Here is a 22,587-nt window from a genome sequence, read left to right on the forward strand (position 1 = left end):
AGATTCAGTGACAATGTCCACTGAATGCTTTCAACCTGTATTTTTATGCTCTTTATCTTTGGTTTATTTTGCTTATTAATATATATATATATATATATATATATATATATATATATATATATATATTTAAAAAATTAAGTTGGCACAGAAGACGTCTGCTGAATCTCTGTTAACAGGGTGTTCCACAGGATTGGGCCCTGAAGGGTTAGTCACTTGTAAACACACAAATTATTTCGTATTAAAGCCATCTCTTTATTTGTGGACAGATAGCCTTTAATTTGTTAGATGGATCAAATCCAGCGCAGTCTGTAAACAATTTTTCCATTTTTGTGGTAGACCACAATGATGGCTTGCTGTGACAATGTAACCACACAAGAAAGTAACTCATTTTGACTTTTTCTTTTTGGGGGTGTGAAGTGTTAGATCAGTGCGTACTGTACATGTGTCTCTGGAACTTGGAGATTTGTAATTTGGCAATTGATAATTTGGCACCTTTTCATTGGCTTCTTTCCACCAAGATCTGTAGATGAAGAAAATAATAAGAAACGGAGATTAAGAGAAACTGAGGAACTCAATGAGTAGCAAATTGCCACAATCCCTTGAATTGCCTACATATCTTGAAACATATACAGAAACACACACACACACACAGTTTGACAAACTCCCAATTGGATTGTGTCACAAAATCTGGGGTTTTTGCATCTCTTTTAGAGCGGAAAGCGTTGAGGTTCTCTTCAAAGGTTTTGCACAAAACATTCTAATCAGAGACAGACTATGTACTCATGTTTTTATATATAAAATACACTCATTTAATTGCTAATGGAGGTGGGAGACCATCTTATGGCAAAGTCTGCAAAAGGGGAAACAAAAGCAGCTCCATAAAACGCAAATGCCTGAATTTAAAAGAGTAACCAACTGGGTTGCATTCAATTGATTGCAAACATGACTGAAGACTGGACAAGTTTCCAAACCCAAATGCTTAAAAAAAAATATGTAACCTCAGTTAAATGGAAAGCCTTCATCAGCCTGTTTTGGAATATTTGCTTGCACTCAACATTAATTTAAAAAGCTTCCAGAGGTCCCAAAGGTTATTCCCTCTAATTATTTTTATCCTGTCTGTGAGAAAGATGGTGAGCACTCTCTGATGTGTTATTTATTTACTATACTCGAAAAACTTTGTTTGCTGTGCAGGATTGCTAAAATTTGAAGTCACAGAAAATACATTTGGGGGGTGTGTGTGATGGGAATTTACCACGTTCTGCCCACAGGGATTATAGTCCACATAGGGTTTGGTTATCCTTTCCTGGCATTTTCTATTCCCAGGCTTCCATAAGAGCAGGCACTTTGCTTGATTTCAACTTTAAAATGATTGTAGTTAAGCTATGGAACTTGTTCCAACAGGAGACAGCGATGGCCACCAACTTGGATGGGTTTAAAAGATGATTGTCTAAATTGGACAAATTCCTGGAGCATAAGGGCTACTAGCCACGATGGCTATGCTCTTTCCTCATAGTTGGAGGCTGTAGGTCAGGCATAGGCAAACTTGGCCCTCCAGATGTTTTGGGACTACAACTCCCATCATCTTTAGCTAACAGGACCAGTGGTCAGGGATGATGGGAATTGTAGTCTCAAAACATCTGGAGGGCCGTTTGCCAATGCCTGCTGTAGGTTTCTGAATACCAGTTGCTGGAAACCACAGGAGAGCAGATTCTTGTGCTTGGGTCTTGCTTGCAAGTCTCCCACAGGCACCTGACTGACCACTGTGAAAACAAGATGGTGGACTAAATGGGCCCTTGGCCTGATCCAGCAAGCTCTTCTTAGGTTCTTGTTGTGTGTAATAATAATAATAATATATTATTTGTACCCCACCCATCCGGTTGGGTTTCCCCAGCCACTCTAGGCAGCTCCCAATGGAATATTAAAAACACGATAAAACATCACACGTTAAAAACTTCGCTAAAAAGGGCTGCCTTCAGATGTCTTCTAAACGTCAGATAGTTGTTTATTTCTTTGACATCTGATGGGAGGGCATTCCACAGGGTGGATGCCACAACCGAGAAGGCCCTCTGCCCGGTTCCCTGTAACCTCACTTCTTGCAGTGAGGGAACCACCAGAAGGCCCTCAGCGCTGGACCTCAGTGTCCAGGCTGAACGATGGGGGTGGAGATGCTCCTTCAGGTATACAGTGGTACCTCAGGTTACATACGCTTCAGGTTACATACGCTTCAGGTTACAGACTCTGCTAACCCAGAAATATTACCTGGGCTGTCTGGGCTGAATGATGGGGGTGGAGACACTCCTGCAGGTATACAGGCCAAGGCCGTTTAGGGCTTTAAACCAACACTTTGAATTGTGCTCAGAAATGTACTGGGAGCCAATGTAGGTCTTTCAGGACTGGTGCTATATGGTCTCAGCAGCCACTTCTTGTCACCAGTCTAGCCGCCACATTCTGGATTACTTGTAGTTTCCGGGTCACCTTCAAAGGTAGCCCTACGTAGAACAGATTGCAGTAGTCCAAGTGAGAGATAACTAGAGCATGCACCACTCTGGCAAGACAGTCTGTAGGACTGTAGGAGTCAGAGAGAGGTTAGTGACAGGAGCCCTTTCCAGAGGTCACCCTGGTGGGAGCTTCTTGGTCACATCACCCCTCATTGCATATTATAGAGGGAAGCTTCTCATATTACCAACAGGCTCAAAGAATATACGAACAACTTGGAGACGGTTCAGTTTAAACATGATGCTTGAGAACAGCCTCAGATACGACAATGCTTATATTTATGTATGTTTATGTACACTGGCAAAGAAATCTTTATGTCCTTTGCACAGTTCATAGGAAGCATATACGCCACAGACTAAGCAGATAACGGTGAGAAACAACGTGGGTTAAATATACTGCCTGAAACAGGATGCTAAAATCACAGACCAGTGTAAACTTTTGAAAAAGATGTCAGGAACTATTTGCAATTTCCCCCCCTCTAAATTTCTGGCTGCACAGCACCATCTAGAGGCAAGGGAGGATTTAGCAATTTTATAACATCTGCAGATACTCAATTTATGAGGAGGGAGGAGAGAGAGCAAGGGAGGGAGAGAGCTCATCCCCACTTGGCTTGTCCCGTACCTAGAAAACATGGGTCTGAGTGGTTTTTCATTCATCCCACTGCTTTTCCCAGGAAAAACCACTGAATCCGAGCAAACTACAATCTGTTTGTTCCAATGCAGCTCTAAACCTCAGGTTTTCCCAGGGGTGCTTGGGGAGACAAGCGGAAGTGTGGATAAGCCCTCCCCCCCATTAATATTATGTTATTATCCTATTTATGGGCTCTGGAAATGCACATTACTGAAATAATAGCACTTGAAGGAAATAGAAAGAAGACTCCCAATGCAAGTCCATTTTTATTCAGGCTGTTTGCTTTAGTCCCTCAGCCCTTCTGGTTCATATCTATTCATCTATTGATATCCATTCTTGCTGTATAAACAAAAGCCTCACTACAAAAGAGGTGTATCAGCAACTTCCTTTCACCTGCGCTCTCAGTGTACACCTGTAGTTTGCTTAGCAATAGAAGGGGGCTGAAGTGTAGGAGATGCTCTCAGAATTGTACAAAACGTATTTGCCCTTGACAAGTTTGAATATGTCTTTGACAGGCAGCTCCGGTCCTATTTTCCTATGAAGATGGATTTATCATGCCTGCATGATAAATCGATAGGCAGAGTGAGGCAGCTGCCCAGGCAGCCTGTGTTAAGTGGCCAATAATAAAAGTGAAGTGTTGGAAAACAGACCTATGTGCTTATTGCGTGGCCTGCACTATGCCTCCAAAGCAAGCTTCCACTGCATGGTGCTATCCCACTGCCAGTTTTGAATCATAGAATTGTGGAGTTGGAAAAGACCCCAAAGGCTGTCTAGTCTAATGCAGGAATCTCAGCTAAAGCATCCATGACAGATAGCCATGCAACCTCTGCTTAAAAACTTCCAAAGAAGCAGAGTCCACAACCTCCTGAGGGAGCCCACTCCAATGTCGAACAGTTCCTACCATCAGAAAGTTCTTCCTGATGTTTAGTTGGAATCTCCTTTCTTGTAACTTGATTGGTTCGGATACTACCCTCTGGAGCAAGAAAAAACAAGCTTGCTCCATCTTCCATGTGACAGCCCTTGAGATACTTGAACATGGCTATCAAATCTCCTTTCAACCTCCTCTTTTCCAGGCTAAACATACACAACTCCCTCCACTGTTCCTTCTTAGGCTTGGTTTCCAGACCCTTGATTGTCTTGGTTGCCTTCCTCTGCACATGTTCCAGCTTGTCAACATTCTTCTTAAATTGTGGTGCCCAGAACTTGACACACTACTCCAGGTGTGGCCTGACCAAGGCATAATAGAGTGGTACTATTACTTTCCTTTATTGGGACACTATACTTCTTTTGATGCAGCCTAGATTAACATTAGCTTTTTTTGGTGCTACATCACACTGTTGATTCATGTTAAGCTTTTGGCCCACCAAGAGACCTAGATTCTTTTCCCATGTACTGCTGGCAATACAGGTGTCTCATCTTATATATGTGCAGCTGGTTCTTCCTGCCTACTGTAAGTGTAAAACCTTACATTTGTCCCTATTCCAATTCATTTTGTTTAGTTCTGGCCCAGTTCTCCAATCTGTTAAAGTTATCTTGAATACGGTTTCTGTCTTCTGTGGCATTGGCTACCCTTCTCCGTTTGGTGTCATTTGCTGCAAATTTGATGAGCACCCCTCAATTCCTTCATCCAAATTGTTTATAAAGACATTGAACAACAAGCAGCCCAGGACAGAACCCTGCAGTGCCTCACTTGTCATCCCCCCCCCCAAGATGATGAGGATCCATTATCCATTATTTGGGTTCAGTCAGCCAACCAGCTACAAATCCACCTAACAGATACCTCCTCCAGCCTAGATTTTACCAGCTTCTTGATCCTACATGCACTGAGAAAACCAGATTGTGAAGCATGATTTAAATATGATTATGTTAGCTATGATCAAAATGTGGGACACATATTTTAAATAAATAATATTTGGCTGGTTTCCATAAAGACCAAAAGCGGCTTCAGGGAGACAATTTTTGGGGCCCTGGCTGAGACACAGTTTTAATTGTCTTCTCACCCACCTCCCCCATGACCCTGAGATTGCTGAGGTATCCCCTTGGCTGTTATACACACACACACACACACACACACACACACACACTTAACATCATGTCTAGTTTAGCTCTTATCTTCTGTCCACAGCAAGTTTCTTGACGTACTGCCCATTCCTGTGCACAGTTTCTTAGAAGTAAGTTCCACTGAGTTCAATGGTATATTTTGCAATTACGCCCAGGATTTCAACCCTAGAAGTTTGACACAAATGTTCCAACCTGTGCTGTCAGTTACAAGACAGAAGCACTTGCTTGAGGGGGGCAATATTACCTGTCATATAGGAATTTTTGGAATGTAACGTCTAAATATAGTTTGGGGCTTGTTATTTCAATGGATGTGTGTTAAACTTCATGGATTTCAAAGAAAGCTTGATTTTGCAAGGAATGTCAGAGTTGTACATCTTCTGCCCAGATATCAGTTTACCCTGGCTATTGTTAAAAAGTTAACACATCTGCATGGCAATGTGATATTCTTTTTTATGAGGCTGCATTGAAGCCAACTCCAAAACAGAAGCACACAAATACCAAATACTGCACTAGACCAATCCTCTTTTCTAAAAAAAGAAAAAAGCAGCAAACTTGGGGAATCAGTTTCTTACATCTGTGTTTTTCACTTGACAATGGAAGTCCATTTAATTAGGCCCTTTCCCTACACACCCAAAGTTATACTTGCTTCCTGAGCAGTACCACAGGAGTTGTAAATGCTGCAGGTATTATAATCTATGCAGAAATGCTTAAGACATTGGCAAGCTCCAGTTTAGGGGATTGTAGCAAAGACTACAAGCAAGGGCTGGCTAGATTGCTAGACAAACTGTGTCCTTGTGTCATTTAACTAGAAGTTCGGGTGAAGGACATGTATTTGCTTTTCTCCAACACTGCCCCATTCCAACTCTGCTCCAACATTCCTTGGCTCAGATTATAAAGCAGCAGCAGTGGGAGAGCAGGAGGCCACCATTTTGACTATTCCACAGTGCCCCTGAATGTCACTGTCAATAAATTGTGGGGACATAAAAATGGCAGGTGGGTCACAGGTGCCCACCCAAGATGGCAACACAATGGTAATTCCACTAGAGGAGGGCCCAAGACTGGAAGGGGCTTTGTCAGGGAGGTAGAGTCAATCAATAACGCTTTGCCAGGGCTCCCTTAAATAGCTCCAGCCTTGGCATCAAAGAAGGGGAGGACTCATGTGGAGTGGGCGGTGTGAATGGCAGACTTCCTGCTATGTCTGCCTGGAGGTTTGGGTGGAAAATATAATTTCCCTTTTCTCTTTTCACAGGCACTACTGATCTCTTGCCTAAGGTATGAGGAGCCAATGATGACTTGAGTGCTAAACTTGGATGTGAAAGCCAGCTTCAAATCCTGTGACACCTCCTGCTGGCCTTTGGTACCCCCCCCCCCCTTCCTGCAACGTCAGGAAGAGAAGGACCTTGTTATATATTATCACTTTGAGATGCCTCTGCTAAAGCCCTGGTTGTTGTCTCCCATCAACAGCTATCCTGCCTGATCATGACATACTGCAATAGTAACACCCTGCCATCTGGCAGCAATAGGAACCATCTATTAATAGATTTACAAAGTGCAAAAATGCATTTTAAAAGCTCTTTGTTTTAATTTAAAATGGCCTGAGAGAATCCTGTGAAATCATTGCCACAGAGAAAGTTCTGGTTTGCATTCAGCATTTTTGATGACATGGTTCTTATGGTTCTATCTAGACATTTAAATGTTTGTTAGTCTACATCACTAGCATTCTTCTGAAATACAAATGTATGGAGTGAGTGGAAGCTGGAGCTATTCAAAGCTGCTCTTTGATTAAAAGGTTCCTGAGAACAGGAAATGGAGGCTCTTTTTAAAAATTGTGATTTAATTGATACATGTTATATGAGTTTGTGTTTTTCTATTATAAACCACCCTGTGATCCTTGGTTGAAGGGTGGCATAGAAATTTAGTAAACAATAACAATGAATGATTTAAATAAATACTTTTTTTGCATAGGATAAGTTAGAGGTGTAAATTCCAAGGACAACATTTTACTGTAACCATCATCGTATTAGGTTAGGTTAAGCAAACCACTATTATTTTTTCTATAGAGTTGATTTCATTGACCTAAGTGCCTTACAGGCCAATTGTACGACTTACCAAGATAATGTACATGATGCATTTTGAACTCTCAAAATGTGCTATTTAGGTGCTAAGAGTAATTTATTACTACTTTTTCTATTACACTTTGGCAGCTGCATCAATGTGCATGTTTTGCATATTGCTAATTTTATTATTTTTAATATTAGATTCTAAGTTGGAACCCACTCATTATTTTTTATCTATTTCTTTTAAAACCAACATTGTTAAATAAAATTAGAAACTGAGTTTTCAATGTTTTCATGATGTTTTGACTTAACTGTTGAATCTTCAGAGATATATAGGTTATGTGCATATGTGTTTGTGTGTGTGTGCCCCATTTCCTAAATGATATTTTCTTTTAGAGGCATGAGCCCCAATAAGTTACCTTTCTACAACTTGGCCAAAGGTATGCTGTTGTTTTGGCATTGTATCATCAAAGCAAGCAGCTCTAGGTCCAAGGTGTTCACATAACATTGCGTCAAGGATTTTGAAGCGTAAGGTCCTGAAAAGAATATCTTGAGAGACATCCATCTTACAGCCCATTTCTATCAAATTGTTCCTGAAAGAAAGAAAAAAGACCCAACCAATGTGGATGTAGAACAGTAAAAATATTCCTAAGAACAAGTTAGCACCATAGCAGTTACCTAGCTGGTTGCCTATTGATAGATTGATACATAACACTAAGTCATAGTTTAGCACTGCAGGGACTTGAATGAGTCTGAGTGAAGCAGTGAGGAGTTCAGAAGCATTTAATTTCACTCATATTAAACATTGGCCTAGCAGTTATGTTTGAACCCCAGATCAAACTCTGGTTAGTTTAACAAGCTACCTTTATAGCCAGGGCCGTCTTAAGCATATCCAGCACTGTGGTGCAAAGATCCCTCCAGTGCTGCTGCCCCCAGCAACTCCAAAACAAGGGAGGGGGCGGTGGAAAATGTCCTCTGCCTCCCTCCCCACCCCGATCCCCAATGTGGTGGCGGCAATCAAGCAGAAAAACATGCTGGTGGACATGCTCTCTGGAGTCGGGGCACCCGGGAAGGCTGCGTGCCGGCTTTTCGCTAGGAAGCAGGAGGACGACAACGACCGGGAGCAGGGCCGTCTTTAGCAGATGCAGATCTCTGGGGATTACTCTCCTCCTGCGGAGACTTGGGAAGGAAGCTGCATGCCCGCCAGCCATATAGTTGGCGGGGCGCAACTGGCGGGCATGCAGGGAAAGGAGAGGCTGCTGGCAAAACCATGCAGCTCCCCCATTCGCTAGGGTGCTCGAGAGGCCGGCACCATGGCGCAACAAACCACTAAGACCAATGGGAAAGATGGCTCTCTTTATAGCCATAGTTTGAAGCTAGCTTGATATGAAACTCACCAGAATGTTTTTTTAAACCAAGATTCCTTGTTCAAATGTAACACTAAACTGTGATGCAATAAAACTCTGCTGAAGTCCTGCTCCTGGGTGGATGGGAGAAGGAGAACACACCTCGCAGGAAAGAAGTAGGGGGCCACAGAAGCCCAACACTTTGCGCAGGTTAATTCAAGGTCACTCAAACAGTTCTAAGACATGGTTTTAGGGTTACGTGTGAATGTGGCCAATGCAGCATATTACAGTGGTACCTTGGGTTAAGAACTTAATTCGTTCCGGAGATCCGTTCTTAACCTGAAGCTGTTCTTAACCTGAAGAACCACTTTAGCTAATGGGGCCTTCCGCTGCCGCTGCGCCGCTGGAGCACGATTTCTGTTCACATCCTGAAGCAAAGTTCTTAACCCGAGGTACTATTTCTGGGTTAGTGGAGTCTGTAACCTGAAGCGCATGTAACCCAAGAAACTACTGTACTGGGAAAAGAACCCAAAGAGTTTTGTTGCAACTTAATGGCTAACATTTAGGATGGCATCAGCTTTTGTGGATTAGAGTCCATTGCAGAGGAACAATACCAAGTTACTGTTCCCTATTACAGTTTCTATCAAAGGATCTGTCCCCTATCAAAACTCAAGAGAGTCAAATTTCGGTGGTAAAATGTTATTTGGTCATGTTTAGACTGCTTTAGGTTACATAGTGCTTTAAAATTAGTTTTCAGTTGCAGGGCACGCTAACTAATTTTGGTTTTTATAGGGAGTGAGTCTTGCGAGTTTTAAATCAATTGTTTGAATCACCCTTGGCTCTGTGATCAGGAACCAAATGAAAACTGTATGCTTTATTACCTAGATAGGAGAAGGAAATGCTTTCTATTATTTATATCATATTACATTATTGTGGAGTGACCTATTAAATGGTAAGTCCATTTGTTTAAACTAAGAACAATGCACGCTCTGCTTATTTCTGACCTTTTCTGGACATATTGCACTAACACAGAGGTTTTATACATTTAATGTTATTATATTACAGGTCACTGTGGTTGTGTTGTTTTTGTCTACAGAAACAGTATTTAAATCTTGAAAGTAAAATAAACCTGGCTATCCCAAAGGTACTAATGGCACTTTTGTTCATTATTGTCATTTATCAAGCTGAGCTGTGTTGCTGATGTCAGGTAATAACTACTAAAAGCAAAAGCAAAACAGTATCAAACTCTTTCAAAGAAACCCAAAACGTCCCCAAACAAATATATAAAGAGTTCATTAAAATAAGAAAAGAAAGTGGGTTTCCCCCCCCCCCCATCACTTTCTACTAATTTCCAGGCAGCTAACAATAAACACGGCATTGTGCCTAAACATGAAATTCTCACCTCATAAATTTCCTATGGCAGCTATTGGGAAATAGCACCAAAAAATTTTATTTCTTTGACTTTCTCAGTATTTAATTGCCTTGGGGGCACACAAAATGCCTTTATAAGAGCATTAACCTCCACATAAATTACATCGGCTTTGCTCAAGCATGTTTGGACATAACTCTTCAGTGCAGCAAGAGGCATTTCAATGGAGAAAATAAGTGGTTAGTGCAATGGTATACCAATTACTCAGAAGTAATCCTACTGAGACACAATGGGACTTACTTCTGAGTAGGCATGTATTGCGCTGTTAATTGATTCTGTGACTTCTGCCTGATGGATTAGTGGTTCATTAATCTGAAATACATTCACATTATCAAAATCGCTGTACAAGATTCTACTAACAGACTCCACTAGTGGAAGCCCACATGACGGCTTCTGTTAGTGCAGTGGGGGGGGGGGTTCCCCCTCTCCTCCCCCATGCCCTCTCACTCCCACCCCAATTGTCCCTGGGAGTGGGTAGGATAACTCTCAGAGAATTATATAGGGGGAAGAGAGGGAAGATTGTTCCCCCAGGCAAGCAAAAATGTTTGCTCAGATGGAGCAATATCCTCATTGCCACATTGAATTCTGTCCACAGCGTTTCCTCGTTGCCAAATTTTAATCTACAAACTATTACTCAAAATTATTATAATTATTGATTGCTTCCCCCCAAAAAAGGTGAACTCAAAGGTGAACCTTTTTGAGTCCTCTGGGGTCTCATCTAACAACCACTTCATTGGCTACTGCATCAGGTCTTTTGATTACCACCCCACCCCCCAGATTTGAGAGAATTTCAGGGAAGCTGCTATAAAGTTTAGCGTTTTTGAGGGAGCAGCGGGATAGAGGGAGAGGGGGTAGGGAGAATCTGCTTATTTACAAATTGGATAGGAGAGTCTATTGGAAGCAAGCAGACTCCTCAAAACAGGCTGCAAAAAGTACTGATCCTGAATAAGTTGCCCAAAGCAACTACTCCTGTAGTTCTACAAGCTGCTTCCTGTTAGCTAGATTCACAGTACTGTCTGTTTCCAAATTCAGAAACTGCCAACTCTTTTATTTTCCACTGCCCTGAAGATCTCTGGTATCAGATCCCACTGTTACAGATCCTGCTGCTTCTCATTTGGAAGAAGATATCCAACTTGACTATTGGCAAGCAACCAGCTAGACAAAAAGTAGTTTCACCTGGCCTATCTGAAACAATTTGCTCTGAACAGCAAGCTGGCTTAATCTAAATAACTGAACAAGTACCGAATATACAAATTTAATAAATAATAAATAAAAATACCTGTACCACACAATATAGTTGCCATTAATTAAATATGATCCTCATTAAGAGTAAGTCTCTGAAAGTTAGAACGTTCCGCTTCATAGCAAAAATGAGCCTTGTCTAATATTCAAACTCAGAATGCATGCATCTATGGGACATTATCTCAGTCTTATAAAAATCTGCTGATTGCTAAAATTTTGAATGAAGTGATTTACTAAAATCTAAAATGTCAGATTAACCTTGGAGTCAGCCAGGTTTTCCCCACCCTGAAATTAACAAGGCCAAATATTTTGGACATAAGTTTCATGCATACTCCCAAACTCTATCCAAGCCAAGATATGAGTGTCTGTTTTTGCAATATTTTAAGTGTGCCTTATTATAAATATGTTCTTCGTTGGACTGAATCCATCATGCCTCAAATTAGTTGTACACACATAACTTTTTGAGAATTTCCATGGTGCCAAAGGACAATGGGTCACATTAAATGAAACTTGCTCCTTCAATATCTCTCAAATATATCCACCCTCTTTTCCAACCTTGGCAGGTGTCAAGAATTTGGGATTTGAAATAACCACATTTGTAATTGTTCAGAAGGCAGATTTTTTTTTTAAGGTCCATAATGTTCAGCTACATTATGAATCAAGCTGTATCTCCTCTCCAAAGTTCTCCTCTAGCTTGAAATGTAAAACAGGATATTGGAGGAGGGAGTTGAGGGGCGGAGGAGCAGCCAAGCTGAATTGTAGAGCATAAGCAAAAGGTTCCAAGTTCAACCCTCACCATCTTCAGGTAAGGCTGGGAAAGAGGCCAGCCTGAAACCTTGAAGAGTCACTGCCAGTCAGTGTAAACAACACTGAAGCAGATGGACTATTAGTCTGACCCAGTATATGGCAGCCTCCTGAGTTTTCATGAGATTCTGCCTATATTGTGCAACCAGCATTTGGCAGAAGTGTTTCAACATTGATAGATTGCAGCAAAACTCTCAACAGTCTCTGTGTGACAGACCACCTTAACCAAGCATTTTTATTCAGTAAATATCTTCTGCTTGGGTCAATGATTTAAATTTAATTTTGCTTCTTGCAAACTTTCTGTATGGCTGTTGTCTCTCATCCTTTTGTTGCCAGGTGTCTTTGTTTTTGGGGGGCTGGGGGCTGGGATTGATTTTCCCATCATCCTTTTCTGTGTCTATTTTTACATTGCCTAGCCTGCTCTGTTTATTGGACACCAAATAAAATCATTTGTATTAATTTCTTTTATACCTACCCTGATAATCCAATAATAAGTCATTGCTAGATAAACTCTTTATGATATACAGGATCCCTATGCATAGCTTTTCAATTACTTTTCACTGAATTTCTACGTATTGGCTCATGACTATGTCCCCGCCCCCCAAAAATAAATAAATTATTCAATAGTGTGGCACTTTCCACCTCAGTATACAGCCTCTTATAAACATACACAGTCACACACAGTTCACCCATTTATTCTTTTCACTCATTCTCTGATCATTTTCATGCCACAGATACTTTGTCCTAGAACTTTTTGGAGAAAGAGAAAATCAAAGGTGGTATATAAAAATAGCAGAACTATATTGGAGTAGAGACCTCCTCTCTCCTTTTTCAAGGTCTCTCTGAGTAAGAAGTGTAGTTTGGCAGGCAAATTGTTGATTCTGTATTGTAGCTTTTTTCCATTGTACGGAGCAGGTGTTTTTCTTACTCTAATCAAGCCTCTTTTCTTTCTCCATTAGAGCAATTTCCTGTTTTGTTTTCTGCAACTCAGCCATCAAAGCTTGTGGTACTTGATGTAACCCTCACAATGCAAAAAATAAAATAAAAAAAATCATTTTATTAATCATTTGTTTAAGATTTGCCTTTCCTAAGCTTCTCAAAATGTTCCTGAAACATCAGGAATGTATCTTCCCACTCAAAAATCCATGGTTCTCATGTGTCTCCTCATTTTGATTTAAAATATGTCATTGATGGCGGATCTAAACCTTCTGACAAAACATTTAATTCCAATTCCCTCATTGTAATATGGCTAATTCTGTGTAGTTTAGCACTATTTGCAGCAAAACAGATCTACAAAAACAGCAACATTTTAACACAAGGCTAGGAATCAAGTGTATGATGATGACCACTAGTTTAGCTTGATTCATAATGATAGAGTGGTCTAGGCATTGCTGCATCCAACACCCTGTTGCTTACACCATCTGAGGTGGAAGACAAGGTGGAGGCCAAACTCTGCTTTGTGTTGCACTAGTCTGGATGACAGCCAATGCCATCAAGTGATCCAGTGGGTCCTGAGCTAGCTCATACCCTCTCCATCCCTGGAACGCCCCATTTTGCAGCTTTTCGCGGGCTACTGCTGCCAAGAATCCAGCTGTGGTTCCATGCCAGAGGAGAGATGCTGATGTTGCACAACAGGCAGCCTCCAGCTGATCTATTTTGGGATGGTTGGAGGGGAGACCCTAGTAAGGTGAAACAGAGGTTTGGATTGTAGTGATAGACAAATAATGAAGGATTGAGCTAACATTCTCTATTAACCATGATTGCACCTACTGGACTCCCATGCTCAGAGGCAGACACCATACACCTAAATTGTTTTTTTAACACAAAATTCATGTAAATAACCAATTGGTTTCTTTTGATTCTGGCTCTCTGTTGATCACAGACCTTAGGCATATTGCCCATCACCAATCCATCTGAGGCAGCAAAGTGCTTAGAACGTTCTTGGGGATTTAAAGCCAGTTAAATCCCTGTACTCAGGACTAAGCTTAAAACATACAATTGACCCCAGATCAGCTTAACTATCTTAAATCCAATTGTTTCACGTTGAAGTTGCAAGGCGTGTCACTGTTCAACCCTAAAGTGAGAATCAAGACGTATTTGGAAATGAAAGTTCGAATCTGAACTCATTTCTAAATCAAACTGATTCCAACCTTGAGTTTGAAAAATCCAGAGTAAACTACTCCTTAGCTATTTAAATTAAAAGTGAAATGTTTTTCATCTTGTAACTTAAGTTGCTGCCTGGATCTGAAGCAATACCTCTGCAAATGGGGACCAGATGCTCTCCAGTGGTGGGTCAATTTCTATGAGAGGGATCCAGGAGCTTAACTGGTACATGGCTTGGGACAATTTGGCACAAGCAGCAGATGGGGAATGATATGGCCGTTTCCCGCAAGAGATGCCCACTAAATGAGGCTTTGGTAGAAAAATAATTCCTTTCAAGCCCAAAGGTTTACAGTTCACACCAACATTCCATTCTGTAGCTGTTTCCCAGAAATGGGTTTAAATGCTCTTTTTCATTTGAGCTCTTATTCCCCTGTTTGGAATTCCATTTGGAAAGTACACACATGCCGCTGGTAGTAGCTCTCATGACAACATTCTTATCAATTCATCTTATGTAGCTCATCATTCTTCAAATACTTTGTCTCTTAACTTAATAAAGACAGGAAGCAAATCGTTCCAACTCTCTACTTGGAGTCACGCATTTTGGTATTTGTTTATGCACCCACAGAGATAAAAAATATAGCATGGTTTTGTTTTTTTAAAATAAAAATGAAGAAGAATATATCCTTAAACTTCCCAAGTATCCTGATTGTCCCTTGTCAGTGTCTTTTTTTAGAAAAAAACTATGATCCAGAGCAGACACCAGGCATCAACATTGGGGGGCATTTGCTGTGACACATAGCCCAGTAGGGAGCAGCAGTACTTAGGACAGAGGTAGTCAACACTGGGCCCTCCATATTTTTTGAACTACAGATCTCATCATCCTTGACCATTGGCCATCCTGATGGGAGTCGGTGCTGCCAAACAATACCCAGAGAGCATTCCAACCTGCTGGCCTTGCACTTTCTCCTTCCTGCTGTTGCTGCCTGCTTTTCACCTGCTTCTGTAAGTGAGTGAGCAGTGAAAAGAATGAAGATGTGCAGTTGTCTCCACACACCTTGTCCAATCCTTCTGGGAAGTGGTGCGGATCTGGCTTAGAAAGAGAGAGAATCAAATGGGCACTGATAACACAAGCAAGGAGGGTAAGATAGACACACTCAGGAAAGGGGGGGCACATTGAGAGCATCTTGTCTGAGCATCCCCCATGGAACCGGCAGTACTGTAGCTATTGTTGCTTAGTCGTTTAGTCATGTCTGACTCTTCGTGACCCCATGGACCAAAGCACGCCAGGCACTCCTGTCTTCCACTGCCTCCCGCAGTTTGGTCAGACTCATGTTTGTAGTTTCGAGAACACTGTCCAACCATCTCATCCTCTGTCATCCCTTTCTCCTTGTACTGTAGCTATTTTGTACCATTTTTAAAAAGTTTATCATCCCAACTCTAAGCTGCCAAGGCTAAATAGAACTGAATTCTGTCCCATGTGCCTTCTCTTGCCAATGATTCCCGCCCCCCACTCTTGAATGCTCCAAATTCTTTCTGTTCACCTTGCTTGTGGAAAATTATTTATTTGCATTGAAATAGTATTATTGTTCAGCTGCAGTGAAATTTCCTGACCAGGTTACCAGCCATGAAGATGTTCAAGATTATCTAGATCAATGTACAGCTGCTTACAAGTGCTCCTGTACATTATGATCTTTGTTTATGTTAAAAATCTATGGCATGGAGATTTCTGATCCCAACCCCCTTATACCAACTCTACAGCCTCTAATTATTCATAGACAAGTTTTATGTAAAAAACAAATGTGCAATTCTAACTAGAATTTGTACTTCATATTACCTAGCATTCTTATGGCTGTTTTTTTTAATATAAATAGCAAGCTATGTTGTATTCTGAATTTGGGGTGTATCAGAAATATCCTCTAACGATAGTTGGTTTTCTCATCTTTTGGTGGTGGAATATCCCTGGAAATCTGGAGAACTGGCTGAATTTATGCAATGCTGAATATTTTGATGTACGTGTTAACAATTAATAACTCCTAAATGGATGTTATTTGAAGCATCTTGGTCTGATTATCAGTGATGAGTGGTTGTTTGTTTCAAAATGACTCTCAAAGAGTTGTGGACTCCAGCAGGACTGACACCTATAGCCGTGCAAAGAGCACCAGCTGATTTGTGGGGAAACGCTGTGAAGGCATTTCTGTTTGGGGGCTGATCTCAAACAAATTCTTCCACCAGCTATTAAATGGGAGCTGCATGCTTGTTAAAGGTCATGAAAGCTTCCTGCCTCCTTCCTTCATGAATGGAAACCTCTCTCTCACTTTCACTTCAATGTACGCATTGTTTGGACTGTGATAGCTCAGCCCAAACAACTTTTTAGTGGAAGTGGGATATTGTTTGCCCAAGACATTTGTCTTGAATACGTCTATCTGCCTGGTATAATCCTAGAATTTTCAAACAGTTCCTTTTTGCTCTTTTCCAGATGTAAAGTGGCATGCAACCCGGATCTACTGAAGCTTGAAATTTAAACCCAAAGTCTTTCGTGCTATTTCGTCTTATCTACTGAGAAACCAACTGTACCCTGTGACTGAATGTGCTTGTATTTTTGTATAGAGGAGCATCTAAATTCTTACACTTAAGCTTTTAAAAGTCTTGTTTTCAAACTTTTCTAGAAATTGACAAATTAAAAAGAAACAAATTGCACGTCTAGATGGCATCGATAACATTAAGAGTTATCAAAGAAGGCAAATGTGAAACTGCTTATCTAAGAAAAATGTGTAATTTGTCTCTTTCTACCTTACGTTCTATCTTTTTATCTTACTGATCCACCCTATTTCCACACCTCTCCTCCACCTCCTTAATCCTTCCCTCCTTTGTCCCAGTACCCCTTGATGAGATGCTATCCTTATCTAATGCCTCCACATGCCCCCCTTTAATCTAATCTCACATATTTTCCAGTCCTAAATTTTAGATGTTCTCGCAACTTTAAAGTGAGGTCACTGTGGCATTCGCATTCGCCGCATCCAATCTGCTAGAATTATAGGCAGAGTAATGGGATGGACAAACAGTAATTCTCCTACTGCTGACAGGATTGCAGAGTCAATGATTCAGAAAGAAGGGACCCGATAGGATGATAAATAGGTGATGAAAGCTTCTACCATCTGGGATTCATTTATGCACCATATCGTCATACAAAGTGCAGAACTGCATAATAGCGGCTATGTTAGACAGTGGTTTTTAAGAGGACCAACTAAACAAGAGTTTTGCAAACATCCAGTTATTCTATCTTTTAAAACAAAACCAGAGCAACAATCCCATTTCATTCAGTGATCTCTCTTATGAAAGGCATAAATGTTCACATCAAAGTTACTTGTTATTGTCATCTCTAGTGTGTGAAAGTAGTTGTACAGAAGGCACTTTGGACATAATACACAGGGGACATCTCTTGTTCTTAACCAACAATTTCAATTTGATGAGTTGAGTGGCCAAACATCAGTTAGTAGCACATCTGTCTTTGCATCCAGAAGATCTCTGGCATCTGGGAAGATGGATTGACTATTAAACCACTCTGAGAATTGTACCTCTGAGGAAAAAGCAGGACTCCTAACCCTTAACAACAACAACAACATATTATTTATACCCCACCCATCTGGCTGAGTTTCCCCAGCCACTCAGGGCAGCTTCCAACAAACATCAAATAGTAAAAACTTCCCTAAACAAGGCTGCCTTCAGATGCCTTCTAAAAATCAGTTGTTTATTTCCTTGACATCTGATGGGAGGGCGTTCCATAGGGCGGGTGCCACTACCGATAAGGCCCTCTGCCTCGGATAAGGCCCTCGGAGCTGGACCTCAGTGTCCAGGCTGAACGATGGGGGTGGAGATGCTCCTTCAGGTATACAGCTTCAGGTTACATACGCTTCAGGTTACAGACTCTGCTAACCCAGAAATATTACCTCAGGTTAAGAACTTTGCTTCAGGATAAGAACAGAAATCGTGCAGCGGCAGCGCAACAGCAGCATCAGGAGGCCCCATTAGCTAAAGTGGTGCTTCAGCTTAAGAACGGACCTCCAGAACGAATTAAGTACTTAACCCAAGGTACCACTAACCTGGGTTTAGGGCTTTAAAGGCCAGCACCAATACTATGAATTGTGCTTGGAAACGTACTGGGAGCCAATGTAGGTCTTTCAGGACTGGTGTTATGTGGTCTCAGTGGGCACTCCCAAACTGCACACGTAACAAACTACAGCTCCCATAATTTTTTGAGGAAACCATGACTGTTAAAAGTAGTATCATAATGCTTTAAATGTAAGGTGTGATTATGGCCAGTGATTGTGTGGAGGAGTCTTCCCCATTTTGATATACCCACAATGCTGCCCCTAGAACACTCTTCCCTATGTCCTTCCTACAGAGGTTTCTGTCATATTTTTGCATTTAAAATCAAGCACTCTAGCTCTCCCACCTCAGCTCAGAGGCTTCAAGCACTGGCACATAAATGTCTCTGGCATATGTGTTTTCCCGTATACCCACTACAACCCTTTAGTAAAACTCCTAGCGCTATGGGGATCTAGAAATATATAACATATATAACATGGTGCCATATTGACAGCTAAGGGCGCACATATACCATCTGTGTCTGCCCTTTTGGCAGGGAGATGTGAGCGGCGATGAGTTTTGGATACACATTTGCACTGTGTCCTCTAACTGGCTAACCACATTTGAGGTATAAAATGTGCTTTGCTTGGCCTGTGTAACTGAGAAGTATCTTCTCCAAAAATGGGAGTTAGTCTGATTGTACATGCCTGCTATCTGTTACAAATATAACCGTTTCCTGCTCCTTGTGCTGAAAGAAGACAGCTAAGAGGCCTGAAATTAACAATAAAAGGCTTTTTGGACTGGCTGCATATTGAGATTTTTTCGTAATCTCCTCTGTTGTTAACCAGTTGAGTGTTTAATCAATTCTACAAGGCTCAGCCTTTTTGCTTTCTTTCTCATTTCAGAAAGGATTTACAGTGTTTAGTGTCTCAGCTACAGATATGTTAATGTGATTGCCAAGTATTCCCTTTAATTCTTACTTATTCTATGCCTCTTATATGAAACTTTGCGGACTAACCAACTGTTAATAGTATGTTGCTTCCAATAAAATCTGAAGAAATTTGGCTGCAACGCTTTGCCAAGCTGGTACATATACAGCTCCATTTTACCATATTAGGTCAAAGATAAAAGAATGATAACTACAGAACTGCATGGCCTAGTTTTTTCTACTCGTAGGTCATGCATCGTGTAGAATATTCCCTGTGGGGATAAATGTTCTTACTTCAATTTATGGGATTTTGATCATGCTTTTCAAAGTATATTTTCATTCAGCTCAGCCTTGTTCAGTGAACAACCTTAGTAGCTCACTAAGAGCACAGAACAGGATGGTAGACATAAGCTTTCACTTCCTATTTGGGGCATGCGTACGATGCAGAGAAATATATTTGATGTATGCTATTCTAAACATCCATTTTAAAAGTTACCAGAAATGCTCTGACAGTGCATTTTCAGACTTTTATTCACCGATGGAGAAAATAGAAAAAAATAAATACAAGTTTTTAGAGTGAACCGAACCATATTTTTAAGACGATGGTGTGCATAGCCTTGACAGCTTCTGAGAGACAAAACAGAACTGATATATCTGCTTTTACTATAACAGATGGGGACATTTTCCTATGTTGCTGATGTCATATTGAAAGGGAGGGGGAGCAAAGGCAAGGACGGAATTATTTCACTGCCTTTGTAGATTTGGCCCCTTTGACAGAAACAGATAAAACAAATAATCCCCGTTTTTTAATTCACATTTTATTTCCGTAGCACTTAGATAATGTCTCATTTACTTTGAGCCAGAAGTGCATTAGCATCCTTGTTCGTGGGTCTGCTAAGGCAGGGCTAGACTTGAAGTCACCCATGCCTTGATAAAATAAGCAACACACCAACACCTTACATCTGGGGAAAAGAAGGGAGGTACTGCAAGGCTGAAAGGAAAACCCCTTTGGAAAAATTAGCACTAAATTGAAATGGAGGGCATTGCTTAATGAATGCTTTCATCTCCTGCTTAATTAGCTCCCTCTTTTTCACTCCTGGCTACACTACTTTGAAAAAGGTATAAATGTGCTCACAGTGGGGCAGGTGTTGGGAGGATGTCACAATGTAAGTAAATAGTAAGTAAGTAAATTTTTATTTATACCCCACCCAAGACCGGGCTCAGGGCAGCTAACATCAAATATCAAATACATTAAAACACAATGAAACAATTAAAATACAGCTTAAAAATCAGAATCAGGATAAAATTAAATGACTGACCACGAATTACAACCATAGGGGTTGGGAGCCTCAGGTATTCATCAGTGCCAGCTATCCAAGTTGGTCCCACATGAGCCGATAAAAGGGCCAAAGAGTTAACTTAAGGGGTCCCATGGGGGGGGGGGGGTCAAACAGGGCATGGACCAAAGGCCAGGCGGAACAGCCCCATCTTGCAGGCCCTGCGGAAGGATGTCAAGTCCCACAAGACCCTGGTCTTCTGTGATAGAGCGTTCCACCAGGCTGGGGCCAAAGCCGAAAAGGCCAAGGCAGCTAGGCCATTACACTTTCACGTTGGAATGTGCATACAGAAATGCATCTCCTGAAATTCATGCAGTTCAGAGAATGATTGTTCACCTATACCCAGAGAACCTACAACAGCAGAACCACTGCAAACCATGCCCCCAACTTCCATTCTGCAGAGCTGGTCCAGTTAGCTACCATGGTCAATGGTATTTTTTAAAAATACACCCACTGAGAGATCCAGCAGAACTAGCAGGTTCACACATTTTCACTACCATCCTAATCTGTCTCATGTAATAGGTCAACCAACCATTAAGGTATCCAAAACTGCTTCAGTCCCAAACCCTGGCCTAAACCCAGAATTCAGAATCACTCTAGACAATCTGTTTCCTCTAAGAATGCACAAAGTTTGCCCAAGAAGATATTAGTAACTGTGTGGTGGCTCCAATATTCTTCCAGATCTGGGAAGGTTCTCTTCCAACAAAACAGGGTATTCAGCACCCCCTGGATAGGCCTAATCAAGAGTAAAGGCTATATGTGGTTAGATAGATTGATTCAAGCATCTTCTTGTCCACTTCCTCAGATAGTGACAACTGAAAATAATCCCACAAAATCTAACTAGGTGGTGCTCTAGGTACCTCAATTGTGGCATCAGGCTCAGAACTGATACCTGCAAATTCCCCTTCAAAATGCTTTGTGAATTCACCACAGCAGGTGACCAAGGGTTCTATTCCACTTCTCCCCAAGCCAGACCCCACATCAAGCTCTTCACCACTCAGGCCGGCCTGTTTCAGCGACTACAAATCTTCTGAAAGCAGTTCTATGGCTTTCATGGCAGCCATGAGGTCCAAGCAGGTCCACTTAATATTGAAATCCTCCAGCAAGTAACATGCAGATTCTGTTTATTACCACAATTCGACTCAGTTTGTGTGGGATGGTTTTGAACTGTTTGACTTATTTATTTACACTATTTCTATACATATTGTGTGTGTACACATATCTATAGAAAACTAAAGCAACAACAACTTAAACAACAAATTTAAAAATATGCAGTTAACATATGAAAATAGCACATTAACACAAAATTACTAATGAATATAAACCAACATAAATGATCTCACCTTTGGACACACCCTCCCTCTCAGCCTCCTGGCTCTCACCAAGGGTTGAAACAAACTCCCAGCACACCTGCAAAAGCCTCACAAAGAGAAGGGTTGGTGCAGACATCATTCTGGTCTCTCACTTTAGGCTTGCATTTTATGGGCAGGCACTAAGGTGGATGGAGTTTCCTCAGGCTGCCTCCAGCTGTGTCCCATTAAGCAGTCAGCTGCATTCTCTGCATGCACTTCCAGGTACAGCAGGTTTGGTGAGTTTCCCAGGGAGTCCCAAGGGAAAGGCATCCCTCCATTCTCAGTTCTTTCTCCACCCTCTTCCCCTTTCTTCTCCAGCTGCTTTATTTACTTATTTTTTTCTCTTTTTATAGAATGGTGCGGGTTTTTTTGTCTTTTTACTATTACAGATAAATATGCCATGGCCAAGTTTTAAATGCTAATTTTACTCTTTCAGGGGTTCCTGTATTCCTCCCATCTCTTAATGCAAAACAAAAGCCAAGAAAGAGTTTGTGTGTGTAGCTATTTTGAATAGTTCATGTCTTAACACATCTTCCAATTGTGTCATTTGGCAGAAACCTGGACTGGTTTAAAAAAGAATTTTTATTAAAGGAAGGGACGGAAGGAATAGACTGAACATCTTTAAAGGTGTTCTTTTTCAAAGTTGTTGAAAAACTCTATAAAGGGCTGTTGAATGAGAGGTGCATCTGTTTCTATAGCACCTAAGAGTTACAGAG

At 41.2% G+C, this 22,587-nt stretch overlaps 1 protein-coding gene across 1 annotated transcript in view; it reads right to left on the bottom strand.

Moving 5' to 3' along the window:
- Positions 1-250: 250 nt before the first annotated feature.
- Positions 251-22,587, bottom strand: part of TMEM9 (transmembrane protein 9) — a 43,452-nt gene continuing 21,115 nt past the window's right edge. The window contains exon 7 of the transcript XR_003707304.2: positions 251-520. The gene's annotated coding sequence lies outside the window, so the exon portion shown is untranslated. The remainder of the gene's footprint in view (positions 521-22,587) is intronic.

Source organism: Podarcis muralis, chromosome 5 (genome assembly GCF_964188315.1).
Source record: "Podarcis muralis chromosome 5, rPodMur119.hap1.1, whole genome shotgun sequence".
Lineage (NCBI taxonomy): Eukaryota > Metazoa > Chordata > Lepidosauria > Squamata > Lacertidae > Podarcis > Podarcis muralis.